This window comes from Callorhinchus milii, unplaced genomic scaffold (assembly GCF_018977255.1).
Source record: "Callorhinchus milii isolate IMCB2004 unplaced genomic scaffold, IMCB_Cmil_1.0 Scaffold9, whole genome shotgun sequence".
Lineage (NCBI taxonomy): Eukaryota > Metazoa > Chordata > Chondrichthyes > Chimaeriformes > Callorhinchidae > Callorhinchus > Callorhinchus milii.
Window position 1 is genome coordinate 14836723 of NW_024704750.1, and position 22514 is coordinate 14859236.

The 22514-nt window shown below is 43.1% G+C and overlaps 1 protein-coding gene across 1 annotated transcript in view; it reads right to left on the reverse strand.

Moving 5' to 3' along the window:
- Positions 1–13924, reverse strand: part of daam1a (dishevelled associated activator of morphogenesis 1a) — a 99224-nt gene extending 85300 nt beyond the window's left edge. The window contains 1 exon segment of the mRNA XM_007893318.2: positions 13768–13924. The gene's annotated coding sequence lies outside the window, so the exon portion shown is untranslated.
- Between the last annotated feature and the right edge of the window lie 8590 nt (positions 13925–22514).

The following is a 22514-nucleotide window of genomic DNA, read 5'->3' on the forward strand; positions in this document are numbered from 1 at the left end:
TCAAGAGAGTAAATACCACTGCCCTGAAGGCATCAACATTAGAGATATACTTCTTAAGGAAGAGCCTCTTGAATAGAAAATGGGACGTTGGGTACTAGTAATAATAAAAATCCTTATATTTGATATAACAGCTTTCAAGTCAGTAGAAAATTTGAGAAGCGTTTCACAGAATGTGTTGTAAAACGTAATGACTCTGTACTTTGTAGGTGATATACAGAAATAATTATTTGTGACGCAATGGAGAGAAAATAATCCTTGCATTTTATATGGTGCCTTATCATATCGTTGAGGCGTTCTCAAAGTGCTTAACAGGATATATTGTGAAATGGATTGATTGGATATTTTGTGAACGAAATGCAGCAGCCAGTTGTGCACAGCAATGAACAGCCATGAGGATGTTACCAATTTTATTTGGAGGATTGTTGGATAAGACACTGGGAGAAACTCTCTTCTCAAATAGTGCCATGGGACCTTTGACACCCACCTGAACAGGCAGATGGGACCTTGGTTTAACATCTCATCTGAAGGACGGCACCTCCGACAATACAACACAGCCCGAGCACTGCATTGGAGTGTCATCTTGGACAATGTGATTCCAAGTGACAACATGCAGCTTGAACCCACAACCTTCTGACTTATGGACAAGAGCGCTACCACTGCGCCAGGCTGACAAGGCAAGAAAATGGATTTGAAGAGGTCTTTCAAAAGACCTACCCAACTCTCCAAGCATGGTTGGGAGTAGTCTGGTAATGTGAAAATGGTTCAGGCAGGCAGGCCAGTTAGCAGTGGAATCCAGGGTTTCTGGTGCTGGGGAAAGACATTTGTACTGTTGGATTCAGCAAACACTCTATTGCAGAGATATTGACCAAGAAATGTTTACATGCTAGCTCAGGCTCAACCAAATAGAAACAACCTCAGTCTCAAAAAAGCCCCAACGCAAGCCCACGAGCAAGTCCTGACACTATAAAATAGCCTTTAGCATTGTCTACCTCCTGTGGTCAATGCCTGGGGTTCAACACCTGCTTTCCATGATGTAGTTTATTTTTGGTTATCATTCTCATTTCGCTGCATCTCCTGCAATGTATACTGTACCACAGTTTATAAAGAAGCAAACAGCAATTTTCAAACAACACAACGGCAATCAAAACAAAATTGCTGCTTGTGCAAGGTCTAATTGTACTTTAAAGCATAGCAGAATATCTGAGTAATCCATAAACTGGCTATGTCGAAACAATAGGGCATGAACAGCATCATTGAAAGCATCACCCTTATGATTCATCCAGTGTAAATAAATTAGTAGTATTGCACCCCGTGCTTTGCAGTGTGAACAGGACTCGCCTACAAATATACAGCCAGACTTGACAGTAAAATCCTGTTACAGTAAAATCCTATGAAGCGTTTTGAGACTTTAACAATGTGATAAGGCGCTATATCAACTGCAAGGATTATTATTATTAACAAAAATAAATAAGACGAGTCTTATTGACAAATAACAAAAGAAGTGAAATTACTGAAGGTTGGTCATTTTCCACAATCCCAGTTGATTGTTGGCCTCCCCTCTCCCCCTGGCTCTGCTACTGTTGAGCACTCCAAGAAGCTAAACTGTGTGAAGGGTACTTTATAGACGCAAGTAGTGGTTGTTGACTAAACGATTGATGCGATGGCGAATTAACACACTGATGGAAAACCTACTGGAAGATATAGAATGGTTTAACTGGTTGCTTTCCCCAATCCAAAGCAGAGCAAGAGTAGAGGCTTTGAATGTGTGATTAGTCTATCTGATCATACCAGGTCTACGTATTGCAAACAAGGTGTGGTTAAAGAGTTCAGAGAGCAGAATGAAACCAGATCACCGTTGAATTGTAATGTTGAAAGCATTTCTTGGTAGTAAGAGACAGAGTTCCTGGGGTTGTGTACTTTTCTTTTTGGATGTCTCTAAGCTTGGCAGGAGGGCAGGGCACCAAATACAGCAATGTCTCCACACGAGTCGTCAACTTTCTCTGAAAACATTTTGCCAAAGCAAAATCCTGCTCCGCCCTCCCTAATGAGTGACAGCACCCAAGGGCATGACTGCAAGGCATCATGTAGCAGCACGCCTGAGTGCGGATGTGAACAAGAACCTAGCCCTGAATGTCAGTCTGTGTTTCCACTCCGCCCTGGTACCCAGCAGGACAATAGTGAGTTACAACTGCAGCGAGTGTACCAAACCGCTTCATGTGAGGGCTTCCTTTTGTGTGCTGAGACAGATTTTTTTTAATTTAAATTTGGACAACTTATTTTTCATCCTTGACTTGTGTGTGGTCTTCCTACACAATGCGCCTAACAGGAGGAGAGACAAACTGAACCAATGCCATTTGAAACCCTGGGGTGCACAAATATAAATCAAAAACTCCTTTCAATTTTCCAGCTATGCACATGGAACATTTCGCCCACAAAGTACACATTCAATCCACTTTACAATATATTCTTTGATGAACTTTGAGACATCTCAATGACATCATGAGGTGCTATGCAAGGACAATTATTATTAAAGTATAACACCACACACCGTCAAACATACACAACGTCAGCCTAACGGAGCAGCTTTTTAAAAAAATCTTATTGCCTTATGGGTAATATTAACCAGTACACATTGAATAATGTATTTTTTTTCCAAATTTAGTTCTTTTTTTCACAAATCCTGGACACTCGCTGCTTCTGAATATTTATTTTTATTTAATTTCTCTTACCACCTTCTGGATATACTTTATTTTGTGAGGGGAGAGGTGGTTAAGGAGACAAAAGAGTTTGTTTCTCCACTACAGAATAAACCGAACACAAAACCCCTAAAGGAAACAATATTGTGTTTAAATCCAATTTTCCTATTCGCCACCATATGGCCTCAAAAGCTCTTTCGGGGTCACGTATTCCATCCAAAGTAATTGGGGAGCATTTCGAAAGATGCAGCCTTGACAGGACTGTTGACGTGAATTTTAACCATTGAAAATTGCCAGCTCCTCGATTTCATTTGAATCATTGCACAATTAAGGGATGAGTGTGCATTCGGGAGCGCTAGCATGGAACAATGAACACCAAACACACACACACACACAATTCACTGTGAATCAATAGAAAGGAAACAGTTTGCATTTCCTGCAGTCAAAACAAACGAAACATTAACCAGTATAGAGCAATGGCCAGCGTGATGAAGACAATGAAGACAGGCATAGGTACTGGCTGCCTAACAACTCACACCAAGACTAGATCTGCAAATGCACGCATCTTTTTAAAAAAAGCAATAAAATAGTGAGCCAACCCCTTAGCTTCATTCTTAATATTCTAGTAAATTTTGGAGATTGCTACACAAATACCAGCAATAATAAGACCCAGTCCACACCTCCCAGAATCAATGTACACCACTGATTAAAGCAGGAACTCCAATAGGATCTGACAAGGGTATACAATTCTAGGCAAATTCCGTATGCAAATTAAACCCTTCAACCTGCAGTCATGGCATTTGATCAAAATGTTAAAGCCTTTTACTGCAGGGCAACGGATGTATGCAACACTTCACAAGTCGGCTGGCCTTTACGGGTGCCTCTTTACAGCTTGGATCCCGCTTTTTGTGGCTGAAGAGGATACAACTGGCATTACGTACTGTACTTGGGACTCACAAGTGTTTGGCAACGTCTCTCACAGAAGGATTTTGTGGAACAGGTTAGAGATCATAGAAAATAAGTCAGGAAACAAATGTGTCACTGCCACCAAATGTAAGCATTTTATGCTGGTCGACAGGTATTTTTAGGCGAGTGCTAAGTTTATAATTCACTCTCAACAAAGCACCAGCTCCACATCTCCCTCATTAGGCTGGCAGTCTATTGACTAAAATACAGGGTTTGTGGATTGCCAAATAAGGTCCCTGGACAAAAAAGTACACTCCCACTGAGTTCCAGCACTGTAAATTATTAACAAATGAATCAAACACTCTAGAGTAGCATTTAGTGACTAACACTATAGCAGACTAAGTCGGCCAAGCAAGTGGTCATTCTTCCAACAATGAGAGTATGAAGGTGGGGGCCGGGGTGGAGAGTCATCAGAACAGAGCCTGACTCCATCTAGTTCATTTCCCCCTCCCTAGTTCAGGGCCCCCCGCACATCCCAAGTTCAGCTATTGTAGCACAGAGCCTGATCTGAGCCTGTGAACTTCTGGCCTGTGTGGCTCAACTGCTACAATCGACAGTACAGTCCCCACTCGACCAACTGAAAATCTCCAAACGGTACACTTATCTTTGCCAAAGCAAGTGTCAATTACCACACATCCAGGAACCAAATACTTCACCACGTCAATCAAACTGTACTTCATTAGGGTAAAAAAATTAAAAACAGGCATAAACATATATCTATTTCAAACCCTGGAAGATTATAACTGTCTTCTACCGGCTCTAGATAAATAAAACACCTGCCTTTCCTCCTGAATTTTATAACTTAAAATAGGGCTTCATTAGTTTACTATCTTCCCCACCCCCCCACAGACACACAATTAACTTTTGATCTTCATGAAGTTTGAGGCAAAAACGAAATAAGGCTACAAAACCATTTCTCTTCGTAAGTGAGATCTAACATTTAAAAAGTAGCTGGACATTTTTAATGCAATGTGTTCTTCTTCCATAGCATTCTCCCTCCTGGCTTAAAGACAGCCGGGTACTGGATTATTGTTCCACTCCAATAGTGCTCTGCAACCTCGCTCCCTTGACTTAATTTGCGAGTCGAGACTTGGAATGACAGACAATATAGCTCACCGCAGACACGTTCTCTACTCATGTATGTACACACAACCACTGCTCCTCTTGGATTTATCTGTTTATATTTTGGACAATGATCAATTGTACGGAAACACCAAATTAAGCTGAACCACTCCTTCATTCTCGTACTTTTGGACTGACAATTTAAAGTGGATTTAATGGAGTTCAAGATATTCCTTTTAAACAAATAATGCACTTTGAATTAGCACCTAGCAGAACAAAAGTCTGACTAGCGCCCTTGTCACACCCAAAGTTCATAGATGCCTCCTGTTGGGAGAAACATCAATAATCTTATCGCTGGCTAGGGATCTGCAAGAATGTTGCTGACAGCAATGGAGATAAGATGCCTGTGTGCATATTACATCAATATCACACTCCTAGTCAAAGTAAAATGCTCACATTGCGATTTCCAGTCAGGCTAGACTTTGAATGAAGCAAGACTTCCAATGGCATCAGTCACATGTCAGCTACAAATATTGATTTAACAGTCTAAATATGATTGCGGTCAGAATGAACCATTAAACATAAACAGATCGCAATTAAAACAAGTTTACATAAAAGTACTGCTACTTTTTCCCCCCATGTTCACTGTGAATGTAGCCCCATAAACCTCTAGACATCTCTTGAATGTGTAGCAGTTTATGGGGCTATGTTCACAGAGAAAATGTTGCTTGAAACAAGCCAAGTGTTTGCACAAGTGACTCAGAGATACACCAGAGCAATGAATGGTACATGTCTGACTAAGTTACCCCGCCCGCACAGTTGCACTCTCCATCTGCCTCAGAGAATACCTATGCAGGAAGCTTAAGGAAAAATGCAGTTAGACAAAGGAATACATTTTGGGATCAGATGACTTTCAGTGGTAACCTGTGGCCTCAGCCTTTGTTCTTGTGTTAACAGGTCAAGTCACTCACAGAAACTCAGTTGCACCACCCAAATAAGCCAGTATCCTCAGAGCACCACAGAGTGGATTACAACCAGATTGGCAAAGTCAACAAATTTACTGTTACTGGGTATGTCACGGCAATTCTCTATACAAATCAAGAGGTTTGCTAACATCAAAATATTTCACCCAGAAAATATACAGTCAATTTACTTTACAGTATATTCTGTGAAGCGCTTTGAGACGTCTCGAAGATGTGATAAGCTCTATATTAAATGCAAGGATTATTGACATTAGAATTTCACATATAGAGAAAAGAAAACCCTGCTTGTATAATCAAAGTGCATTTGGGCAGGTCGCACAAAATTGAAACGGTTTCAAAGTCATTCTCAAAATCAAGTGAACTAAAAATATACGTTCCAGATAAAAGTAAACCGGCTCCTGGGGGACATTTAAAAAATACTGGTTATCAATCATCACAAATGCTGTAAGCCAATTTAGATGCTGAAAAAGATTGAGGTGCAATTTTGCATCAATCAATCACCTGAGCGATGTTGCTTGCCTCTTCAATTCATTCTACCAGCAAGAGGCTCTCACGTCTGAACACACCAGAGGGATTCTAAACTCGTCATCAGCGTCCCTTCATTCAGGGCAATGTCTGACTGCTTTACAGAGACGGGGTTGGATGTGGAGCAAGACAGAAGGGGAGAAACAGGAGGTGGGCATTCAAAGGTAGGATCTGAGATGGGACTTAAAGATGGAAAGAGAGGAGTGAGACATAGTGGTGGAGGAAGGGAGCTCCAGAGGTTAACAGCTCACTAGGTCAACAATGGGTTGTTGCAGGAGAAATTTCAAAACACCACGAATATTGGAAAGTAATAAGAATTTGGATCTTGCCTTGAAAGGTACAACCAGCAACTTGTTGATTAATTTTGCACACAGACAGGCAGGTGCCACATGGAAAATAATCCAATTATTGCTGTCAGGAAGTATGAAACTCATTCGCTAGCTCACCCTTTAGGCTCAAGGATTACTTCCTCTTCATCGCCCAGGGATTATCTTTGATATCACACTGCTCCCCATTAGCAATTGCACCCATCTACCCCACTATGTCAAAAAAACAGGGAAATTATACTTTAATACTGCCTTACAGTTAATGTGTGAAGTTAAGACTGTATTTCCAGTCCTCTGCTGATTAAAAAAATTGAGAATTTCACTTCATACTCTTCCGTTATAAGCAGCTTTCTGATTTCTGCAAAATAATAAACCAGAAGGAGCCGGAGGGAAGCAAAATACAATTTCCCTAATGTTGAACAGGTTAATATTTAACAATACAAGTTGAATTATTCAAACTCTCCATAAGGCTAATGCACAGCTAAACTCCTGCTTCTGAAGCCAGCATTATGGCGCTCAAGTATTCCAAGGTGAATTATAATGCAGATGTAACATTGGACCAAAACCGCTCACAATAAATACCCAGTCCTTTATGTGTGTCAAACATAATCCATGGTCTCCACTACACCCTGCACTCTCCTAGTCAACTGAGCAGCTGATTTGTGCTGTAAAAAAGAAATCACTCAACAATTTAAAGCATGGACTAACTATGCATTTTCAAATATGACAAACCAGGTTTGTTAGTCTTGGGTAAACTTGCACATCGCACAGAAATTAAAGTTAGTAAAATCACTGCAGCATTCCCGTCAGATAGACCTAAAAGCTCCACGACACTTCTCCCCATTATTCTGTGGTATGCTATTCTAACCACCACCCTCCCCCCCTTGATGGTGATGGAAAAGTTACTCGGTTGCAACCTGCGCTGCCCTGGAAATGCCCACTTTCAAAACCTTTACAACTAGCTCAACTTTTGATTTTCTCCCCTGTGGATCATATTGAAACCACCTTCATCTTCCCAACAGTATACAATGGGTTGGCCACACTACATCTCTCAAGAATCCATTCAGCCTACAAACTAGGGCAAATGCCTGTGATGTTAACACAAATACAACAACTTGCATTTATATAGTGCCCTTCACGCACGACAGCATTTCAGAGCACTTTACTAGCACAGCACTCACAACTTCCAACTGCAAAAGCCACACAACAAATACAGAGGGTGGGAGGGGGGAGCGGGAAGAGAGCGCTTAAGGCAAATTAGGTGAGCAAAAGTACAAGATGCATTCTATAATAAACCAGGTTTAAAAAGCAACAGACAAACTCCCCACCACCAGACAGAGACATAGCCACATGCAGTCTTCAAAAGTAAAATCCATGTGTTTTTAATACAACTCTGGAAGCCATTTACATTTTGCCTTCAATATATCTAACACAGAGGTGCAGCTCGGATTTGCACAGAAAAGTCAGGTAAACCTAGTGTGTTAATGATACAATGCACATTGCTGAGCAATCTCAATGTTGCTCTGCCCTGGCTAACGCCTAGTCATTAATCAAAGCAGCTGCAAAACATGCATTCCTGCATCGCTTTGAAAAACATGTGATCTCACCAAGAGAATCCTTTTCAAATTGCCCAATATTGCTTAAAAGCAAAAAATTATTGTACTAATGTAAACAGTTCTTATATTACGCTTCCCAACATAGCCATTGTTGTCCTGTAGTTCAGTGGTTAGAGCACTCGTCTTGCAAGCGAGACACCTGGGTTCAATTCTAGACAGGGCAAAACCTTGGGCAGGTTTCCTTACTCCGCACGCCTAATAATAATCCCTCCAAAACAAAAATTGGTCATTTTCAATCTACGACTGTTTATGGGACACTGCTGTGCACAATTGGCTGCCGCGTTTCATCCATAAATATACGGTCAATTCACTTTACAGTCTATTCTGCGAAGCACTTTGAGACGTCGAGAAGACGTGAAAAGCGCTACATCAAATGCAAAGATTATTATTATTATTGTTAAATTAGTACATTTGGCATCTGTGTGCTTCTGCTTTCTCCATAAACCCAGCATGTAAATTGGAAAGAGGGTGGGCTGTTTTCAGACAGCCACATGCGTGCTCACATAGCCTGAATGTCAGCACCACATTATTTGTTGATGGAAATTTCTCAACAGACTTCCCACCCACCCTGATGGCTCAGCAAGTTTAATGAGCAAGTGGCGAGAAGGGCAACCGAAAAAATATCAATCAGGCGTGTCCCTATAGACTCACCAGAGACCCCTGCTGGTGTTATACATGCGTGTGCACTTGGTGAGGAAGGAATCAGTCCGGGATGGGGGGGTGGAGGGGGGAAGAGAGAGAAAATCAAAAGCCTTCAGGAGTACAGCAGAGGTGATAAATACTGGAGAAAGAAAAAAGAAAAGGGAATACGTTCTGAACATTGCATTTTTTTTACTCACGTGGACAAAAAAATTGCACATCAAACACTTATTTGAAATGGGTTAAAAAAAAACTTTGGAGAGGTTGCGTGTTAACTTCTTGCTCTCCCCCCACCAACAAAAACTCCCTCAGCATTTTGAGACCAATATTCACTACTTCCTTTGCTGTGGGATACACTACTCAAAACACTGAAGTATATGGTTTTGTAGAGACAACACGGGGTTAAATACTAATCAGAGACAGAGATTCATGCCCTGAAACTAAACGTCTGACATTATTAAAGTAATGCAGTTCATTATTGCTTAGTGCCACAGCTCAGAAAATCATATGCAACTATCCCCTACAGAAATAGCATCTTGTGTCATTAGTTCTGAAAATCTGCTGCCGTGCCATTGAACAGTATCTAAGCCAATGGATCACTGATGGAATTGAAAGATTATAATACTGCATTAACAGTCATAGGATGCCATGCTGTGTAAGTGGAGGTGAAACATCATTATCAGATGAAATAATAACCTCTGTCCCACGTCAACCAAGCTCAGTGCTTGGCACACAATCATTTTCATGCAAAAAAAATTAAAAAGCAGGTTATGTAAACGTGGGGCAGAATTAAGATGTAAACCAATCGAGAGATGCATATGACATTTACAACTTGTGAGAACAGAGCTCAAGGAGTTCAGGATTGGATCTGTACATTAGCGAAAAATGGGTTCAGCCAAACCTTAAGAGGGAAAGATCATCCCAATAATTCATGTAGACATTAAAGATCCCATCACAAATTTCAAGGGGAAGGGATTTCTCACCGTTTCTGTCCCGATTCAAATCCACTTTCATTGCCATTTCTTTCACGTTTGCCTGCCTGCATGACAAAAGTCATGTCACTTCAAAGCAACCCGTTGTGTTCAGCGCCTTTTGACGTGATAAGGCACCCTAACTGTATACCACAACTCTTAAGTGGGGCAGGGGAAGGAAGCTATTCAGGAGCTTGTTCTTCCCCTTTAACAAATAACAGTAAGATGTTTAAACGGGTTTGGGAGGGTGGGGGTGGGGGGAACAAGTCTTAAACACAGCACTGAAGTTTGAAACCCTTAACCTCTTAAACACTGCAATCTCAAAACAGCAAACACAGTGTTCAAAGCATAACCCTGCCCCAATTCCTGTTCGCCAGCACAAAGCAGTCTGGTTTGGAATACGCAACTTGTTTGCATATTCAAATAATGATGTTATTGAGTGTCATCTTATCATTCACTCTGCTACAGGGAAAAACAACCTTCCCCAAAATATATCTGCACGCACACAGATACAGAATTCACCAAAGTGTATCTTGGCATATATACATCTAGAAGACGTGAAAAGCGCTATATCAAATGCAAGGATTATTATTATTATATATATATGGTGGTCACAAGGAGACACGATTCTTACATTGTTGGGATTGCATTTACATAGCGCCGTTCACGCAGGGTAGTGTCTGGGAGCGCTTAAAATGCGAATGATCACACCACAATAAGTGTTGAACCCAAGAACATCCCAATAGTTCACGTAGACAATAAAGATGCGCTTGACAAATTTCGAAGAGAAGGGGTTTCTGCCAGTTTCTGTCCGGATTCAAATCCATTGCACTTTCACTGCCAATTTCTGTGGCGTTCGCCGGCGTGACAACAGTCACTACACTTCAAAGTAACCCACTGTGTACAATCCACACACGATCCCTCTTTCTGCATCCCTCCCTCCCCCCCCCACACACACACACCATCTCTCCTCTCCATTCACATCTGCACAGACACCGCAGACTTTGGGCTACTGCAACGTGCAAGAAATTCAGCAGTTGGGAGGCGCACTGAGCAGCTTTCTTTGTGGGGGGAAAAAAAAGAGGCGAACTCAAGAGTCAGTCCTTCCACACGGGAGGCCAACCCCAAGCTCCGAAATAATGGATCCAACCAGACATTAAATAAAACGGTGTCAGTGCGAGATCCTGTGTGTGTGGTGTGTGGTGTGTGTGTGTATGTGTGTAACTCGAGTCACCAGCTGTTTTTTTCTCTCTCTCTCTCTCTCTGCCTGAACATACCATTTCAATTAGACATCAGGAGGGTGTATGTATAGCTGTAACCAACACAAACACAACGATCTCTCTTCCCAGGTGATTGTGACATCTGCCCGGATCAGATTACAGCCCCGACTTTAGATCTGGGGCAAGGAAGGAAGATAGATAGATAGATAGATAAATAGATAGATCTCTTGTGAACCATCCCTGGTTCTGGCTCTGCAACACACTCTTTCTTTCTCTCTCTCTCTCACACACACACACACACACACACACCTGATCGCAGGGAAACACAGCATCATCTCTCGTTTTGTTTTTGTTATAACATTGTTCTTTTTTTTCCCCCACAGCTCCACACATCATTAAATTGACCCACACACACACACACACTGATACACACACACACTGATACACACACACACACTGATACACACACACACACACTGACATACACACACACACACTGACACACACACTGACACACACACTGACACACACACACACTGACACACACACACACTGACACACACACACACTGACACACACACACACTGACACACACACACACTGACACACACACACACTGACACACACACACACACTGACACACACACACACACTGACACACACACACACACACTGACACACACACACACACACTGACACACACACACACACACTGACACACACACACACACACTGACACACACACACACACTGACACACACACACACACTGACACACACACACACACACTGACACACACACACACACTGACACACACACACACACACTGACACACACACACACACTGACACACACACACATTGACACACACACACACACTGACACACACACACACACACTGACACACACAGACACACACACTGACACACACACACATTGACACACACATACATTGACACACACATACATTGACACACACACACACACATTGACACACACACACACACACTGACACACACACACACACTGACACACACACACACACTGACACACACACACACACTGACACACACACACATTGACACACACACACACTGACACACACACACACACACTGACACACACAGACACACACACTGACACACACACACATTGACACACACATACATTGACACACACATACATTGACACACACACACACACATTGACACACACACACACATTTCATGCAATTGCCAATGAACCTCACCCCCAACACTGACTCCGCGATCACAAAGGCGCAGTTCGGGGACGAGTGGTGGAATGATGAAACGATTCCCCTTTTGATATCCTGTTTTAATTCCACCGAATCAGGAGTTTTTTTTGATAATACATTTAAATTTTGTTTTAAAAAAATGAGAGGGGGGGTGTGAGGAGGGAAAGGGGGAGAGAGAGAGAGAGAGAGAGAGGAACGCACAGACAACTACACAAAGCAAAAAACCTTGCATTTGGACAAATTATTGGTTGGGATCCTCTCACTCCCCTCCCTCCCTCCCTCCCTCCCTCCCTCCTTCCCTCCCTCCCTCCCTCCTTCCCTCCCTCCCTCCCTCCCTCCGCCTCCCTCCCTCCCTCCTTCCCTCTCTCCCTCCCCTCTCCTCCTCCTCCCTCCCTCCCTCCTTCCCTCTCTCCCTCCCTCCCTCCCTCCTTCCCTCTCTCCCTCCCTCCCTCCTCCCTCTCTCCTTCCCTCTCTCCCTCCCTCCTTCCCTCTCTCCCTCCCTCCTTCCCTCTCTCCCTCCCTCCTTTCCTTCCTTCCTTCTTTCTTTCCTGCACCGGGACCAAATCCGCAAGAAGGAGGAACAGCTGCGAAATGTGTGGCATTTAAGAGAGGATTCGCCACCCGGTGAACAGACAGCCACAGGAGCCCGACCAGCCTTAGGGGGGGGGGGATAGAGATCTGATCCAACAGACCAGCCTGAGTGTTAGACCCCCCCCCATCTCCTCCTCGAGAACTCGCACCTTCTTTTGTTGCTCGGCTGACAAACCCTCCCCTCCCCTCTCCAGCGGGACCCCCACCCACCCACCCCCACCCCCACCACCCGGTGTGTGTCTCAGTCCCCGGACACAAAGCCCTCAGTCCCGACGTCCAGCTCCTAGTGCTAAACCTTCCAGCTCCGATCCCCTGTCTCCAGCCTCTAATACCCCCCCTCCCACCCCACCCCCCACACCCCCTCCACCCCCACACCCCCCTCCCCCCCCCCTCACCCCTTGTCCCCCACCTCCAGGATCCCAGCTCCTGTTTCCCAGTCCAAGAGCCCCCGGTTCCGAAACCCCTGGATCCCAATATGCAGAGACTCGAGAGCCCAAACCCTGAGAGCTCCTCGTTCACAAACTCACCAGCCCCGGGATCCCTGCCCCCGGTCACCAGCCCCGGGATCCCTGCCCCCGGTCACCAGCCCCGGGATCCCTGCCCCCGGTCACCAGCCCCGGGATCCCTGCCCCCGGTCACCAGCCCCGGGATCCCTGCCCCTCCGGTCTCCAGCCCCGGGATCCCTGCCCCCGGTCTCCAGCCCCCGGGAGCCCCAGTCCCCTAAACCGCAAGCCCCTCGCCCCCAGTCCCACCCGGGCTGCTCGTGCGGTAACCTGGGCTTCTCCACCTCACTTCTTTCTTGTGTTCCTGGTGCATTGCCCAACACAATAAAAAGTCAAGACACGGGGGAGAGAGAAGGGGGGGAGAGAGGGGGAGAGGGAGAGGGAGAGGCAAAAAAAAAAACAACAACTCCTTACCAACAAACTGCACCCATCCGTGCGGCAACGTCCATATTTTTCTTCTTTACAAAAGGATTCAGTTCTTTAACAGTTTCCTTTTGGTTGCAGGTGACATCATCCTGTTTTCCCCGCAGAAGGGAGGTGGGGGGAGAGAGAGAGAGAGAGAGAGAGGAGAGTGGGATGGGATGCGCGCACGCGCCGGAGTACAGGGTGAGGACGGGCGGGCCGCGGTGCGAGGCGGGAGTTGCAGTTCCCTCGCTCCTATTGGTCGCGGTGCGGACTCGCAGCGCGCGGTGGTGGTGGTGGGGGGAGGCGGGAGGCGGGGCGGGAGGGGACTACAACTCCCGGCGTGCCTAGCGGCTGGGTGTGGAGCCACGCCACGCCCTCCTTTTCGTTCCCGCTCACGGGAGCGTGTGATTGGCTGGAGATAAGCTCCGCCCCCCCCTCACCCGCCGCCGCCGCCGATTGCTTCTCCATTGATGAAACGCTACAATGTCGCTCACACGCGGATACTTTGTCTCCTCGGGACCCTGTGTGTGTGTGTGTGTGTGTGTGTGTGCGCCTGGTCAGCCTCCTCCCACTGCATTGCACACTGCCTGGCGAGCCTATATATTTAATTCATCAATGCACTAACACTAAGTAACGCCGCACTAGACGGTGCTGGGTTTTCTAGGAGGAAGAGGATGTGGGGGTGGGGTTGGGGTGGGGGGGGAAGAGAGAGAGAGAGAGAGGGATCGAAAATGAATTCGCTGCACTGCATCGTCCTAAGCCCCCCCCCCCCCAAAAAAAAACACTCGAATTTTTTTTTCCATGCGTTTGCAAAATCCCTGCCCCATCGTACGAATGCTTTAAGCGGTGAAAGGATAATTGGAAGTTGCCTCCGCTGAAGGATTTCGAAGGTTGCCTTAGCTGAAGAAATTGCAGTGGTTATTAAGAGACATTCAGACAGGATTCTGTTCAGTCAAGTACAACTGGGGTTGGGTCGATACAGAGATGATTTTTTTTTGTGTGGAATGACTGGTAAAAAAGGTAAAAAATTACCTTTTTGCGATAGATCAAATGTGCAGGTCATCAACCCGGCTGTACATTGACCTGTGTTTTGCCAGTCCCTGAGTTTAATGTAGATTACTGTGGTAAAAAGAACTTTAATTTCATTGCCATTTGAGGTAGTTGGTTGCACAAGCGATACAACTACCAATCATCCTGAGATCCTTCATACAACTCCCCAAATCAGACCATTCTCAATTTCCCAACGTTGCAATTTCCTCCTTTTAATTTGTTTTCTGAGTAAATAGGGCCGTTTCAAAACGATGACTACTGCATAACCCGAGTTAAAATATAGAATTAAGTGTGTTCCCAACCCTGAAACGTGTGTTCCTCTCTGAATAAATTGCGATTTCATGTCGAATGTGTCCGATAAGTTCAAACTTTAGTGCAGTGATAGCAAGGTATTGAATGCAATAACGTAACCCTATTGACCGTGTATACATAACAACACTTCGAGACAATACTTAGTTACCCTCCTTATTTGTAAATTGTATTTAAGACACTCTTGTGTTTCGCAACATTTTAAGTGCTTGGGGTTTTATTCCATACCTTGTTTTTAAAACACTTACTCGTGTAACTTTTGGGTGTACATTTCAACTGAAACTTAAACGTTGCATTTACGTTTTCTTGGTTAGTGAAGTTTCTGCAGTCGAGGTTCACTTACACACGAAAAACTCGGTAATGAATTGCGATCCAACTACCCATGTGTCTTAACTCCATGTGTCTAACCCCCCCCCCCCCCCCCCCCCCCCCCCCACCTCTTGCCAATTGCAGATCAATGTGTAATCGATGCTCACGGTATTTCCAAACGCATTCGGAACGTTACACGAAACTCCCCCAAACTTTTTACAAACTCTGTTTGCAATTTGGTGGGTCGCGAAAAAAAAAAACTCCTCGAGAAAATGCACAAAATGCGTTTGCTTTGCTTCAGAGAACGCCACAGGAATCATCCTGTCGTTTAATACATTCGACTGCTGGGATTATCAGATGTCAGAGAGAAAGGATCTTGCAGATTTTACGTGTAATCCATAAAATGCATCATGTACAGTCAGTATAAAAGTTGGATTCGAGTTGATCCTGAAGCACATAAGTGCAAAGTACCCTATGAATATGTTGAGCCATATATCGACATTTGTTATCTATCCCAGGGATGAATAAAAACTAAACGACGATCATGATGGTTTTTGGAGGTACACAGCTGTACATTCCTAAATGTGTAAAAGAGCAAAATGACAACAACTTGCATCACCTGAGCAATGCCTCAGAGCGATTTAACAAAGGTTGTTCAGGTTGTTTTTCAAGATGTAGGCAGGGGAGGAGGAGACTTGCTGGGTTTTATCACAGCAACTTTAGTGATATTTTGTTTTCAACAGTATAATTATAAAGCTCACCTGTCAATCTAAGAAGGGCAAATGCTTGTGTCGACTTTTGGTATAAATCCACAAACTTGCCATTTCTTGTACAGAAGAGGAACCTCAGACCTGTAGTTTGTTTGCATACTGACACAAACACAATTGCTGAATGTCAGACTGTCACTCCTGCATGGTGGAACTTGCGGATTTGGCAAATTCAAACCCAAATGTTTCTTGAACAAGCCATGGGATTTAAAGACACAGGCACACACATAGGATGATAAACTCATATAACACATTTATTCTTATAACAAGGTGTCCTGGCCAACGATCCCCCAAATAAAATTGCTCATTTGCTCCATGGCTGTTTGTGGGATGTCGCTGTGCGCAATTGTGCTGCCGTGTTTCACCCACAAAATACACTGTCACTACACTTTACAGTGAATCCTATGAAGCGCTTTGAGACATCCTTTCAATGTGATAAGGGCTATACCAAATGCAAGGATTATTATTATTATTATAATCCTTCAACACAGTGTGTTGTACAATACAGGTACAATTCTGCCATAGGGAGTTTCTGATTTCCAGCACAAACGCCTCATATTAGCTTTTTGCCTGAAAAATGTTTTTAGAAGAAACTTTGAACGTGGGAAGAAAGAAAACATAGAAATGTTCAGCCCTGAAGGGAAGCTATTTTTCTCATCTCATCTGTGACTCTGCTACCTGTATTTATCCCAATTTCCAGCTCTCTATCTGTTTAAGTCCCACCTTAAAATGTACTTATTTGACCGCACCTATGGGCACCCACTCCTTCTCCCTTGGTGGTTGTCCAACCCTGCCTTGTTATTCTACATTGGTAACAGTTGGTATTTGATAACAATTTAATTTTATTTAATTTCAATCACAAAACACAAGGTCAAAACTACATTACTGTATCATGTGAAGCACTTGAAGACATCTCGACAACATGATAAGGTGCAAAATCAAATGTAAGGATTATTATTATACCAACATTAAATTGCATTTATATAGCTCCTTTCACATCAATAGGACACTAACTGCAGGTTGTTGCTGTTGTTGTTCACAAATCCCTTAACAGGTTTACTGCTAAGATGCTTATTCTGTTCACTTTTGAATGATTCGATCGATCCAGCCTCAATAGCCATTTGTGAGAATGAAAACCATTAAAAAAATAGAAAAATAGAATGTGGTGGTGGGTGGTGGGCGGGGGGGGGGGGATGGCAAAGAAGATATGTGTCACCTCACATTTTCTCAGAGAGGAAATGCTGCAAAGTGGGTGGGTGGGGATGTTGGGATGGTTGGGCATAGCAAGGCTGCTTTTAAAATAACTTCACTTTTTTTGTCTTTCTGCCAAAACCCAATGCAAGTTCTCTCTAGCCCCACAGCCCCAGTATGTGAAAGTAACACATGAGCCACAAGAACCACTTACAGGGGGGAAAATAGTTTTCAGAGCTCGCAAGCTAAGCCACAACACGTTTCAAATCCAAGCCTGCGTGTTCTCGATTTTCCCTGGCTTTTTTTTCTATCACGTAAATTATTCGATAGAAAGACAAGTTTAAAAAGATAGGAGGATGTCTGTCCCATCTGCTTGTCTCTCACAGAGAGACGTTTTAATTCACTTGGTCTCTCTCTCTCATAATTATTTCGTTGGTATTGCATATTTCATTACACACAGCCCAACTTATAAATAAGTTATAATAAGTCTGTGCAGATTTCAAATGATTACATGAACCACTTCCAATAAGATGGCTGCTGTATTTTATTCTCTAAGAACATTTTTTTTATTTCTCCAGAGGAGCAGCTAGCACAGACAAGATGGTTTGAATGGCTTGCTTCTGTGCTGTAAACTCTACAATTTGCATCATCTGAGTTGCACAGTTTTCTGGCATAGGGCACAAAGAAATGAGGACAAGTATTCATCTGAACACAGTGCCCTATCATGCAACTTTTATTATGCATCACAGCGAGAGCATAACCAAATTGGATTTTAATGTAATAAAGTGCAAACCAACAGCTATTTAGAAAACCAAACAGAATTAGAAAATGATGTAGCACTTTGATGCATTTCCTGTTCTGTGTTGGTGGTCATGAAGCCTTTGTGCTCTGATCTTCCTCGGAGGCATCTCACTGTGTTGAGGATCAGCTGATCTGCTGCCCATAAGGCTAGAACTAATTTTAAATGGGTGAATTAATTGCTGTCCCCATCACATGTCAAGCTACTCGTAAAACAAAGAACAGCTTCAAACATCTGGCATCATGTGGACATTCTGCTTTACATCATCTCAACCATATTTAATCCCCCAACACTGATCTAACCACAGTTTCACCATAAAGACTAACTTTTATCACAGACATCAAAAAAAAACAAGAATTTCTGACAAAATGATTAGATCGCATGCACAACAGAATGCTTTGTACATATTCTGTTCTCTCTCTGAAAAACAACAGCTTCTTGCTATTGCTGCAGTAAGTCTCAAAGCATCACATAGACATACACTTTAGGCCTCCTTCTGTTGGACTTTGCCGTGATTTTTGAATCATTGTTTAGATAGTGCCAGAGCAGACAAGCTGGCCCGCCTATTGTTAGTCTCGAATAGTCGATCTTAAATGAAGTTTTGTTTGTTGGGCAACTTATTTGCAGGAGAACAATGGTGGACATTTTATCATGCTGTATTTTAAAGGGATATCAAGCCGACACATCAAAGCATTGATCTTCATAGATACCTTTTTCTGATAGGACACACATTTTTTTGTCAGCAAAGAGAAATAACTGTCCTTAACTCAGCATCATGATGCTCCAGTGCTGGAGTGCTGTATTGTCTGTGCTGTCCGTCAGATGAGAAGTTAAGCTAAGGTCTAGTCTGCCTGTTCAGAAGGACTTTTAAAGATGGCACTATTTAAAATGCGAAGGGAGTTTCTCCTGGTGGACTGGCCTACAATTCACCGGATGAAATTGGTCGTGGCTGTTTGTGGGGCAACTCTGTGCACAAATTAACTGTTGCATTTGCCTACAAATACAATCACTACACTTTACAGTAAATCATGAAACATTTGAACAATATGATAGTGTCTTGGAGTGCTTTACACAGCTGTCTGGGAGTTTGAGCTGGAGGGAGCTTTTGGTGGAGTCCTGTAGCTCAGTGGTTAGAGCACTCGCTTTGCAAGTGAGAGACCTGAGTTCAATTCCAGGCAGGGCGAAACCTTGGGCAAGTTTCCTTACTCCACATGCCTAATAATAATCCCTCCAAAAAAACCAAAAACAATGATAAATTGGTAATTTTCAATCCATGACTGTTTGTGGGACATTGCTGTGCGCAATTGATTGCCGCGTTCGCCCACAAATATACAGTCAATTCACTTTACAGTATATTCTGTGAAGCGCTTTGGGACGTCTAGAAGACGTGAAAAGCGCTATATCAAATGCAAGAATTATTATTATTTTTATTATAATGCTATTTTGTTTCATTATTCTCTCCCACATACACCAAATAACTGGATTTTCTCAAAAGTCAATAGTTGGTTCTATTGCTTTTGTAACTAAACCATGTAAGTAGTCAACAGTCGTTAAGCCAAGATATTGAGTAAGATACAGTGCATGGTTTGTGGGCCCCAATGTAAAATGCTGGGTGAAAAATGACAGTGTTTCCAACCTCTGCAGACTGAGAATATTACCCAGCACACGTTGCACTATGAGGATCATTCAATGAAAATAGAAAACTTATCTTATTACTTTATAATGCGATTTCCCTAGCTCATCTGTTATTTCAGGTCGTGAAGAGAGGAGAGCAGTGTATGGAGGTTGCTCAGATAAACTCCCACTGAGTGGATAATTGCAACAACATAGCAATGTGGACTAAGGACTAGGTTTAATCCTGGCTTTGTCCTGGGCTGCAGTAATAATAATAATAATAATATTATTATATTAGTAGGGAGAGAGATGTAGCTAAAACAGTTTGAAAGTTGTGGATAAAGAGGTGGGTGGACTCAGGGGGTGAGCTGGAGGTGTGGAAAAGGCAGCAGAGTGGATTCTATTGACTGTATGTGGGACATTGCTGTGCGCAATTGGCTGCTGCGTTTCACCCACAAAATGGTCAATTCACTTTACTGTATATTTTGTGAAGCGCTTTGAGACATCTTGACAGGATAATAAGGAGCTATATCAAATGCAAAGATTAATATTATTATTAATAAACCCCTGCTTTAAGTGAGGTTTGAAGGCCACACCACCGAGGAGCTATGACTTGTTCATAGCCATGTAGGTGACTACAACATCTTCTCTCAGCTTACTTCACTGCGGTCACAGTTGCTGTGTCATTGTAGGTATCAAGTTAGCTCAGTTAGTAGCACTCTTGCCTCTGGGTCAGAAGGTTGTGAGTTAAAGCTTCATGAGGCAATTGAGACTCATAGGCTAGGCTGATACTCAAGGTCAGCACTGGAAAAATCCTGCATTGTCATAGTTCAGATAGACAATAAACTGTTATCCCATAGCCTGTTCTCCTCCAGGTGGATGTTAAAGAGTTCTCCTGGTGTCCTGGCCAGCAGCCCTCCAGATTGATTGGTCTGACTCTTCACAGTTTGCCAGTGCAAATGACAGGTGTGAAGCGATTTGAGACATCCTCCCAGCATGAAAGGTGCTACAGAAATGTAAACTACTGTTGTTTGATCACAAAAATAGTCACTATACTTGGCAGCGATTAGGGTAAAGAGCTTAGAGACATTTCGACACAATGCCTTTCTTCTTTCCGTGTCCCCACGTCGTTCCCATGAGGATATTTCTGGCACAGGCTAATTCTTCACATCTAAATGTGTGTCTTGAATTACACTTGAATGAGACAACAAAGCAAGTCAACATATTTGTATCCCTACAATGACTACTCAACAGTAATAGCAGCCCACACAAGTTTCTTAACGTCTTTCCAAATGGCCTGGGGGCAATGAGAGAGAGCGGAGCCATTTCTCTCAATTGAAAGCTATCTCACTTAATGAATAGGTTGGTGACATACGATGCCCAAAATAAGAATAACCGAGGAAGTCGACTACCATCCAGGAGAATTTTTATGTATTTATACTGGAGGTTCTCACAGGATAGAAAGGAGCTATCCCCATCCTGTTGGTGAAGCAGGCCCATTCATAGTGTCCTGTGGAAAGGGGAGATGAAGAGAGAACCTTAACAACAGGAGGGATTAAAACACAAGACCTGAAATTCCACTTGTCTTCGAGTGTAAGCATTTTGCCTTAAAATTTAAGATCGAGCAGAAATGTGGAAAATGATTCCACTCAGCCTTTTTTCGCCCGCAAAATACAGTAAATCTCACATAAGTAGTATCAGTTGGGGCCATACATTTAATATGACTTATGCAAAGTATGAGTTATGTTAAACTTGCATAGAATACAAAGTTAATCCACTTAACAATACATTATGTGAGACAGCTCAATGATGCAATACGGCAGTATATCAAATGCAAGGATTATTATTATTAATTATTATTATTGATTCTTTTTAAGAACTAGTAACAAGCCGGCTTCTACATGAAGGCTGAAATCGAGGAATTTTCCACAATTCTAATAGCGGCAACAAAAAGAGATGACTTACCCGTGACTGAGCTCCTCATTTAATGCATCTGAAAATATCCCAAATAACAATAATAATCCTTGCATTTTCACCTTTCACATCGGAAGGACACATTTCATAGCATTTACTGTAAAGTGGTGTAGTGACTGTGCATTTGTAGGAAAATGCAGCAGCCCATTTAGGCACAGCAGTGTTCCACAAACAGCCATGAAGTGAACAAACAATTTTATTTGGGGGGGGGGGAGGGGTGTTGTTGACCAGGACATCATGAGAAACACCTTTCCCTTTTTGAGTAGTGTCAGAGGATTTTTAAGGTTCCCCCTATCACACCTGGTGCACACGAACACATACACATACACAAAATCTACAATGGCTGATGCTGCCTAAGTTGTTCACTGTGAAATATGTCAGGAGCAAGGTAGCAAAACGAATCTCAATGCTAAATGTAGTGCTTGTGTTCATATTCGGCATCACGTCCCCAATGTAACAGAAATGTTTACCCAGAGTCTGCATGGATCTCCAGGCAAAGGGGTCATGAAAATTTCTTACAAATGAGCTAATGGGATATTTTGCTTAATATGTCAGTGTTTGCTGAGAAATTCACATTGTAAGATATATTTAACTCTTATACTGGCACGGGTCCATCTTAAGGCTTCAACAAAGTACTCCTGGGATTCAATCAAGTAACGTGTGGTGCAGACAAAGTTATGTTTCCATTGGCAACATAAATTAACCTGTTAGGTCATTTACTCAAAATAGATCTCTACGATTGC